Consider the following 10,048-nt stretch of genomic DNA (forward strand, 5'->3'; position numbering starts at 1 on the left):
GGGGAGGACTGTAGACGCATAGATAGGTAGCTGGCTCGGGGTCATCACGCACCTGATATTACCTGTGCCATAGGACAGACAAAGGTCACTCGGGGGTCCATTGTTTGTTTACTAAGACCGACACATAGTTTTCTGATTTACCGGCAGACATTGGTCCGGTTTTTTCCTGTGGTGATAAAACTGACAAAGGCAGTGCAAATATGTCCCTCTCCCTTGTACATGTTATCTGATTAGTGTACAGTCAGGATTTATATGTTATGCACCTGCACTGACAACGCCGTGCGTCACAGTCCGGGCCTGCAGTGGAGCAGGAACGGCATTCTGTATTCTTTAAAAGCAGGAAGTTTTAATGTCGGTCCTCAGTTCCTCATATCGATATCTCACATGTGATCTGGCTTCCTCCTTGTTGTACCTCTACTGGGCACTTGTCAAGCAGTAGGTCAGCGGCCTATCTCTACACCGCGTGCACCATCGAGGTCCGCACCCAATTCCCCGAGAAAGATGGCAACACCTTAAATACCATAAAGGAAGATCCATCTCCACACTATTGAGTGAGGAGTGGGCGATTTGTGCGAAGTTCTCATTCGGCGATATTTCAGCACGTTAATCTACCTATACCGCCAGGATACGATGAGACACAGAAACTATGGTTACACGTTATATCCACCCGATATTTATTAGTCGGTTAATACAAGCCTTTGCCTTCCCAAGTCTATACTGGGGTACGCTATTCTTTTTTTGTTTCGACGATTCTGTGACCTGACCGTTGTCAACTTTATGTATCTCAAGTACCAACCCCCACCCTAATACCCCCTCACCCAACACCCTATCACGTTTACACGTGTGTGCGGTATCCGATCTTAGAGGCGATGTCTCATTATAGTGTTGTTTAACAATCTACCAGATTAACTTTTGTGTTGATATTCAGTGCTTTGTCTGTAATCATGATGACTGGATCAACACATCGAGATCGAAATCTGCCTTAAACATGCTTGATTGCTATCAGGTTATACCATTAAGTACATCGATCAACATTGTAATCTAAGCGTTTATCGACACACGCTCCATCTACAGACTTTAACAGGTTCCCATGGGAACTATATTGCCAGTGTCAATACAGACCGGATTGAGGCACATGGTTACGGTACATGTTAGTTACAGCTCTTAATTGGTGTTAAAAGCTGTAGTAGTAGTAGTAGTAGTAGTAGTAGTAGTAGTAGTAGTAGTAGTGGAGGTGGTAATTGGTGTTAGTTGGTGCTAGTAGTAGTAGTGGAAGTAGTGGTAGAGTAGTGGTGGTAGTAGTAGTCATTAGTAATTATCAGTAGTAGTTGTCTCAGTCTGGTTGGTGGTGAGTGGTGTGGTGGTAGTGGTGGTGTGGTGGTAGTGGTGGTAGTGGTGGAAGTAGTGGTAGTGGTGGTGGTGGTGGTGGTGGTAGTGGTAGCATCTAGTGAGTGGTCATATATGGTGGTGGTGTGGTGGTGTAGTAGTGGTGGTGGTAGTAGTAGTGGTAGTAGTAGTGGTGGTAGTGGTGGTGGTAGTGTAGTAGTAAGCAGTGGTAGTGGTAGTAGTGGTCAGTCAGTAGTGGTAGTGGTGGTGTAGTAATAGTGGTGGGTGGTAGTGGGGTGGTAGTCAATAGTAGTGAGTGGTCTCTGGTGGTGGTAGTGTAGTGGTACTGAGGTGAGGTAGTAGTAGTGAGTGGTGTAGTAGTATTGAGGTAGTGTAGTAGTAGTAGTAGTAGTAGTAGTAGTAGTAGTGGTGGTAGTAGTAGGTAGTGGTAGTGGTGGTAGTGGTGGTGTGGTAGTAGTAGTAGTGGTAGTAGTGGTGGTGGTGGTAGTAGTGGTAGTGTAGTAAGTGCAGTGGTAGTAGTAGTAGTAGTAGTGGTAGTGGTAGTAGTGGTAGTAGTAGTAGTGGTGGTGGTGGTGGTAGTAGTAGTAGCAGTGGTGGAGTGTAATGGTATAGTAGTGATAGTGGGTAGTAGTAGTGGTGGTAGTGGTAGTAGTAGTAGTGGTAGTAGTAGTGGGTTGCAGTAGTGGTAGTAGTGGTAGTAGTTGTGGTGGTAGTAGTAGTAGTATTAGTAGTAGTAGTGGTGGTGGTGTTAGTAGTGGTGGTGGTAGTGGTGGTAGTAGTAGTAGTGAGTGGTAGTGGTGGTGGTGTAAGTAAGTAGTGAAGTAAGTAGTGGTAGTGGTAGTATATTATAACAATGATATATAGTTGGTAGTCCGTAGTAATACAGTGTAATTGAGTAGTGGTGGGTGGTGGTAGTAGTAGTTGTAGTGGTAGTAGTAATAGTAGTAGTAGTAGTAGTAGTAGTAGTGGTGGTGGTAGTAGTAATAGTAGTAGTAGTAGTAGTGGTAGTAGTAGTAGTATATTAAACTTCCTGTTAGTAATAGTAGTGGTAGTAGTAGTAGTAGTGGTGGTGGTAGTAGTAATAGTAGTAGTAGTAATAGTAGTAGTAGTAGTAGTAGTAGTAGTAGTAGTAGTAGTGGTGGTAGTAGTCTAGTAATAGTAGTAGTAGTAATAGTAGTGTCAGTGTTAGTAGTAGTAGTAGTGGTAGTAATAGTAGTAGTAGTAGTGGTGGTAGTAGTAGTAGTAGTAGTAGTAGTTTGTATTATCTGTTGTTTAACGATATGATATATATTTATTCAGTATTTCGGCCTCATAGCCTAGAATACAATTGTATTTGATAGAACACATGTCACGTGGTGAACAATACAGCAATATTTCTATTTCCATTTACATCTCAATAGAAATACATTTTTAAGGAACCGCCGCAGTTATATGGCGGAGTAGTAGTAGCTGTAGTAGTAGTGGTAATAGTAGCAGCAGTGGCAGTAGTAGGGTACGTAGTAGAAATAGTAAATTGCATATTGTGCATAGTTTATACAATTGTCATTTGCACTTGCACATTTTAAATGTACATGAAATACACATAAGACATCTATAAACACACGTTATAGCTATAAAAATTTTACATTAAACTTAGAGGTATTGTAAATCTTTTATACTATCTCTAACTTCAAAACACAGTGGCTTGATCTCCTAGATGTACTGATAGATGTACCAATATATAGGTACGGGGATACAATGCATACATGCCAGTATATACAGTTGCAGCCCGAAGTCGCGTTGATAGTTACTGGAGTTTATATTATATTAAATGTGGATTGTTATATTTATCCAAATCATAGCCAGAGACTTAACTGAAGCATTTTACAAGTGTAGGTCACCAAGGACACATTGTGCGTGTGGTCTAACGCCGCACTGGACCAGACAATCCAGTGATCAACATCATGATTATCGATCTGCGTAATTGGGATACGATAACATGTGTCAGCGAGCCTGACCTGACCCGTCAGTCGCCTCTTCGTCGCCTTAACCATATGCTGATGAAGATCAAGTCTAACTGGGATCTTCACGGGCTGTCTTCTTCCAGTTTTAACAGCTCGGTTTGGGTGAAGCATTTGGCCTTGATTCATTTGTCTCTGTGGGGACATTCGACTGACATGTACTGACTACAACGACCAGATTGTACAAAATGCACATGCAGCAATTCAGATCCAGCAGTGGCATCGAACCACGCAGTGACAGATTCTCATTTATTTCGAATGTACGCATGGAATTTCCGCGCGTTTGTGTGTTGTGTATTCTTTTCAATTATTTGTTGTTTATTATTTTTTAGACTGTTTTGTAAATCTGATCAGGCAGTATTCTGTGACCCGTGAAGATCCGGGTTAGAATTGGTCTTCAGCAACCCATGTTTGTCGTAAGAATCGACTGACAGGATCAGCTGGCCATCGTATCCCAATTACGTAGATCGATGCTCATGCTGTTGATCACTGGATTGTCTAGTCCAGACTCGATTATTTACAGTCCACCGTCATATAGCTGGAATATTGCTGAGTGTGGCTTTAAACACCAAACAAGCAAGCAGTATTTTGTACCCTTCACGTGAAATGGCGTGCTCATAACTTGACATTCTCTAATATCAGACGCAATATTCGCGGGCTGTTAGTTATCTGCCACAAATTCCAGTAACTTCGTCATCTTTTACATTCGCTATGGACATCACAGAGGACATATAGATTTCTACGTACAGTAATATCAGACTGACTAACCAATATATTATTTATTTAGCAATAGAACCAGAAATAGAAGTAATAAATGAGGAGATTATTAATGTCAGTCAATGGGGTAAGATGAGACGGCCTGAAATGAATGCAACAAAGGAGTCGAAGCGATGGAATTGGAATGATGATAATCACTGACACAGTGAATATATCAATCTTTCAAATACGTCTCTATGCTGACGTACGTTCTGTGTAAGACTGGTGGTGAGATATGACCAGAGCTAAAAGGACACCTGTGACGATTTAAGACAAACTCCACAATCTGTGTCTAGACATTGTAATCAGTGTCATGCATGAAGGTGACACACTACAGCCGTGGAACTACGTGAACTGAATCACAGGAACGTCAGTAGACTAAGGCTTAGTCTCTGAATATATATAATTTTGATAGTAACAAACAAGCCCATTTATATTGAAAAGGAGCCTTAGGGAGACCAGAGATTCAGAATCCTGAACCTGAGAAAATCTAGACTTGCTTTATTTAGGGCTTTAGCACTGCAGAGAGGGCTTGGCAGTAGGGAAAATAATGTGGTTCAGGGACTGTGAGACAGACTAGAACGTCAGTGTTTCCGAAGTTCTCCATGGTACCGCAGTTTGCTGTGCGGAGTTGCATCTCTGCAGGGTGACAGAAACCTGTGACCAGGTGACGTACGTGACATACTCTCCCCGATTATGTTTCTTGTATTTGTCAGCATCAGTCTCTGTACGAGGGTGGTAAATGTCACAGAACAGCATCACTTTCATCACACGTCGTTCTCTCTTCCAATGATACTCGTGGCGGTGGGGGCAGCAGAGTGGTGAAACCTTTCGCTCGTCACGCCGATGACCAGGGTTCGATTCCACACATGGGTACAATGTGTAAAGCCCATTTCTGGTGTTCCCCACTGTGATATTGATGGAATATTGCTAAAAGCGGCGTAAAGCAATTTTCATTAATTAACTCACTCGATCAATCAAAAAATACTCAAGTGCTCCAACCAGTGCGGTCAGTGATAAAGTATACCACCAATCTATGCAGAAAAAGGCATCGGTGTGATTGTCAAATATTTGCTAGAAGACGTGACTGTACATGTGAACTGTGGACGTACGTACAGTGTATTTACTTTGAAATACAGTAGACTACGTTTATAACGAACTAATATCAGTTCGTTATATCCGTCAGCTCGCCATAAGCATGTTCGTCATAAACGTAATACGTGTCAACTCAATAATTTGTGCACGCTGATTTGATTTTATGCACGCATCTTCAACTCTAAACCACATATTTTGAAGGAGTTACCTCCCTTGTCACACGTCAACCGCTGTCAAGGAATCTGACTTCTGAAATGAGTCGCTTATTTGAAATCTCTTGTGTATTCAGCTTTAGTACAGAAAGAGTGTTTTGGCTGCTGTCTCGTTTCACCTGGTAACTAATCATCATTAGACAGAAAAAATATGTATCCAAAGAAAGTGATCACTTGAAAATTCGATTTGACCAGCAAATTGACAAGCGTTAAACGATTCTCTGTTTTTATCAGTTGCCGAAACACATCAGTTTTCAAGTCCACACACAACCACGATACCATTATGAAATACATCAACACCCAATAACCATCTGTTTGTTTCAGTTTTAACCACCAACAAACATTAGAGCACACTTTTTGGTTGTTTTTTTGTATTTGTTTGCTAATTATATATGTGACGACACTGCTCATGGCTTGCCTGAGTCATGCTACGTCCAATAATCCATACGTTGGAGATGAGATTTTCTGAAAATACGTCGGATCGAAAACGAAATCCACCGGACTGGTAACGAAAAAAAGATCATTAAGGTATCTATTGTCCCTGACGGGGGACCGGTGTTAGTGTTTTGTCGAGTTGTTTTAGTTACAAGCTCCCGGGTCCCGATCCAAAAAGCGGTCGTAAGTGTTACGTCCTATTGTAACGTGTAAGTGTTACGTCCTATTGTAACGTGTAAGTGTTACGTCCTATTGTAACGTGTGAGTGTTACGTCCTATTGTAACGTGTAAGTGTTACGTCCTATTGTAACGTGTGAGTGTTACGTCCTATTGTAACGTGTGAGTGTTACGTCCTATTGTAACGTGTAAGTGTTACGTCCTATTGTAACGTGTAAGTGTTACGTCCTATTGTAACGTGTAACAGCCCTGGTAACTGTAACCACGGCAATAATGTGCGGTCTTTGAATCATGTAAGTGTTACGTCCTATTGTAACGTGTAAGTGTTACGTCCTATTGTAACGTGTAAGTGTTACGTCCTATTGTAACGTGTGAGTGTTACGTCCTATTGTAACGTAACTAACAGGGCTCCAGATAAGGGCCGTATCGGCGTATGTACGGATAAAAAATATGCACGATATGGTAGGAAATAATTTAGAAAATGCAGCAGAAATTAACCGTCGGTCCCTATCGTGTCCAGACACTATGAAATTAACCGTCGGTCCCTATCGTGTCCAGACACTATGAATTTAACCGTCGGTCCCTATCGTGTCCAGACACTATATGAAATTAACCGTCGGTCCCTATCGTGTCCAGACACTATATGAAATTAACCGTCGGTCCCTATCGTGTCCAGACACTATATGAAATTAACCGTCGGTCCCTATCGTGTCCAGACACTATATGAAATTAACCGTCGGTCCCTATCGTGTCCAGACACTATGAAATTAACCGTCGGTCCCTATCGTGTCCAGACACTATATGAAATTAACCGTCGGTCCCTATCGTGTCCAGACACTATGAAATTAACCGTCGGTCCCTATCGTGTCCAGCGACACTATGACATTAACCGTCGGTCCCTATCGTGTCCAGACACTATATGAAATTAACCGTCGGTCCCTATCGTGTCCAGACACTATATGAAATTAACCGTCGGTCCCTATCGTGTCCAGACACTATGACATTAACCGTCGGTCCCTATCGTGTCCAGACACTATATGAAATTAACCGTCGGTCCCTATCGTGTCCAGACACTATATGAAATTAACCGTCGGTCCATATCGTGTCCAGACACTATGACATTAACCGTCGGTCCCTATCTTGTCCAGACACTATGACATTAACTGTCGGTCCCTATCGTGTCCAGACACTATATGAAATTAACCGTCGGTCCCTATCGTGTCCAGACACTATGACATTAACCGTCGGTCCCTATCGTGTCCAGACACTATATGAAATTAACCGTCGGTCCCTATCGTGTCCAGACACTATATGAAATTAACCGTCGGTCCCTATCGTGTCCAGACACTATATGAAATTAACCGTCGGTCCCTATCTTGTCCAGACACTATGACATTAACCGTCGGTCCCTATCGTGTCCAGACACTATGACATTAACCGTCGGTCCCTATCGTGTTCAGACACTATGACATTAACCGTCGGTTCCTATCGTGTCCAGACACTATATGAAATTAACCGTCGGTCCCTATCGTGTCCAGACACTATGAAATTAACCGACAGACCAGAAACCAATGAGTGAAGGTTCGAATCACGGCGCACCCCGATCATGTTCTTTTAGGCACCAAACCAGTGCCATGTCACCAACTTACCCACTCAAACATGCTGAAAATACAGATACTACACCAACGTAACATGTATACAACCAAAACATAAACACTTATCTTACATAAATGTCGTTTTCTGATTGGCTCTACAAGCGAGTAACATTTTATTTAGGAACAGCTTATATATCATGTACACTACACCATTACTTCGGGCTCAGGGAACAGCCCAGGCTACCACACACACAGGCTACCTTAACAACTTAAGGGGCGGTGGGATAGCCTAGTGGTTAAAGAGCTCGCTCATCACGCCGATGACCCGAGTTCAATTCCCCATATGAGCACAATGTGTGAAGCAGATTTCTGGTGTCCCCGTAGTGATATTACTGCTAATATTGCTAAAGCGCGGCGTATACAACTCTATCCACTCACTCACAGCATAGAGCCTATCACCCACACATACACACGCACGCAAACACGAACGCACACACACACCACTTCCAACCCAGCCGCCATCACTGCTGAGACACGACTAATAACGGCCATCATCTAAGTCCCGGTAAAGTGACAGGCCATTTGTCTACGATCAGAATCTGTTATCCATTCCAACTCAATCATGAATACACCCAGATGAGGGCCACACTCCCTGATGACATCGCTGCAGGGTATTAGTGCGGCGGTCGAAATGATAGGACTGTCACTCAATCCATTACCACAATGTACGCTTGCCCGCTACACGTAAAACAAGGGTCGATCTCCCTACAGCGCTCATCAAACCACAACACCGCCACGAGTTTCTCTCTTCTTTCCCACGTGGATTAATCATTTATACTGATAGTGTCACTTTTCTTTATAGCATCAAACGGTTACTTCTGTATTTCAATCGTTTTTAGATGGTGTGAGATATGAAAATGTCTCACCACTTACACAGCAGCTTGGCACTGTTGTCGAAGATCCTCTCTTTAAAAGACAATTTCAGTAGAGATCACAGCTTGATTGCTGCACGACTTCATCCCGTGTGACACAATCTCTGACAATCACTGTAGGGATCTATTTTCCGTCAATTTATATTTTTTAACACGATAATGGTTACCCAAGTGGGATTTACAATTTAGGTTGAATGATTATTCACTCTATTACCGAAATTGGAGTTCAAACATGTTCCGTTAGTGCGTAAAAACGTGTATTAGCGTTTAATATCAACGCATCTCTAAACCACGTGAAAAACAGTGCAACTTCCCACCTGACCACGATACGTTGTTTGAATGCGATAATGGACGGGCTTGTGTTTCCGCAAGTTAAATTCGATAAAAGCCAGGAATGATGTTCTTGTGGAGAGTTGGGAGAAGGGAGGATGTCAGGAACGGCATAATCCGCATTGCCTCATGTTTGGCGTTATTCCTGACTACAATGGGGATCATTAGACCAGGCTCTGCTACTTGGCGGATTGAGTGTCAACAGAGTTCGTTGACATGGGCCGTTGTTGATTTTTATTTGTTTGCTCTAGACCTACTTGTTTCAACACTGACGTTACAGCCACGGTATTAATCAAGCACCACACACTCTTCTTGACATTATCAGTACGAAAACACTACATGTTGCTGTGTATGCTTTGAAAACTAAATTCTGCGTTGTTGCATGTTGATTCCAAAGTTGATACTGAAATGTCAACCAGGAATCAGTCCGTAATATATACAGATGTGAAACAAGCAAACCACAAAGCTATGTGATGCTGTTAACAGTTAATAGTTATCTAACATCAATTATGCTCACAAATCAGTACACAGGTATCATTATGGCAGAACGACTGACTGAGTTTGGTTTTACGCCGCTTTTAGCAATATTCCAGCAACACCACGGCGGGGGACACCAGAAATGGGCTTCACACATTTTACCCATGTGGGGATTCGAACCCGGGTCTTCGGCGTGACGAGCCAACGCTTTAACCACTAGGCTACCCCACCGCCCCACGAAATAGAATGGGTGTACAAATTCAAAGGTAATATAATACCAGGGCAGTGATAGCAATACATGTATATACCAGAATGGATTTGGGCTTGGAGTTGGTTGTTGTTTAACGCCGCACTCAGCAATATTCCAGCTATATGTTGGCGGTCTGTATATAATCGAGTCTAGACCAGATAATCCAGTGATCAACATCATGAGCATCGATCTACACAATTGGGATACGATGACATGTGTCAGCAATCTGGAGTCTAACTGAGTGCGGCGTTGAGCACCATTCACTCACTCGCTAACGTTTCTCAAGAAATAGATCTGATCAATGGACGGTGATAATACAAACTCACTATCCCTCTGAATGAAGACGTTACCCCAAGAAAAGGCCAAACGATGCTCCAGTAATCAGTGAAGCTGGATTAAATCCTCATTTATCGGACCCAAGTGTAGCACAGTAAATGAAAGA

The sequence above is a fragment of the Haliotis rubra genome, unplaced genomic scaffold (assembly GCF_003918875.1).
Source record: "Haliotis rubra isolate DU_JTF1 unplaced genomic scaffold, ASM391887v1 Scf53, whole genome shotgun sequence".
Classification (NCBI taxonomy): domain Eukaryota; kingdom Metazoa; phylum Mollusca; class Gastropoda; order Lepetellida; family Haliotidae; genus Haliotis; species Haliotis rubra.